The sequence below is a fragment of the Tarenaya hassleriana genome, unplaced genomic scaffold (assembly GCF_000463585.1).
Source record: "Tarenaya hassleriana unplaced genomic scaffold, ASM46358v1 Cleome85, whole genome shotgun sequence".
In the NCBI taxonomy this organism is placed as follows: domain Eukaryota; kingdom Viridiplantae; phylum Streptophyta; class Magnoliopsida; order Brassicales; family Cleomaceae; genus Tarenaya; species Tarenaya hassleriana.
Window position 1 is genome coordinate 84,754 of NW_010970923.1, and position 463 is coordinate 85,216.

The window sequence follows — 463 nt, forward strand, 5'->3', positions numbered from 1 at the left end:
GTCTCTTTTCACAAGGATTAGGGTTTCTATCTTATAAGGAGGTGTTGGACGCCGTCCTAAGGAGAGAATTGATGTATCATTATGAATGATACTAAACTCCCTAGTCTTGTGTCATTATGGGAATGATGACATAATAAGACTAGTATGATGTGTGATTGATGATCATAGCGATGATCATAGGTATTGGATACGATCACAGTCATAGGTATTCGTTGGAGAACGGAATACTGGATTGACCCGCATGAGATTGTCACATGGACTAGCGTCATGACTTGAATCTCATATGGTGGTTCCATGATTGGATCCTAAGACCTGAGATATCTACGGAATCCAACATGAGGAGTTGCGTGCTTTGATTACGTCAAACGTCCTGCGTAATAGGAGGACTATAAAGGTGTGTATCAGGTACGAAACGAATCATGTACTGGATTGTAGATAGTCAAGATGGGATTTGTATCTCTCG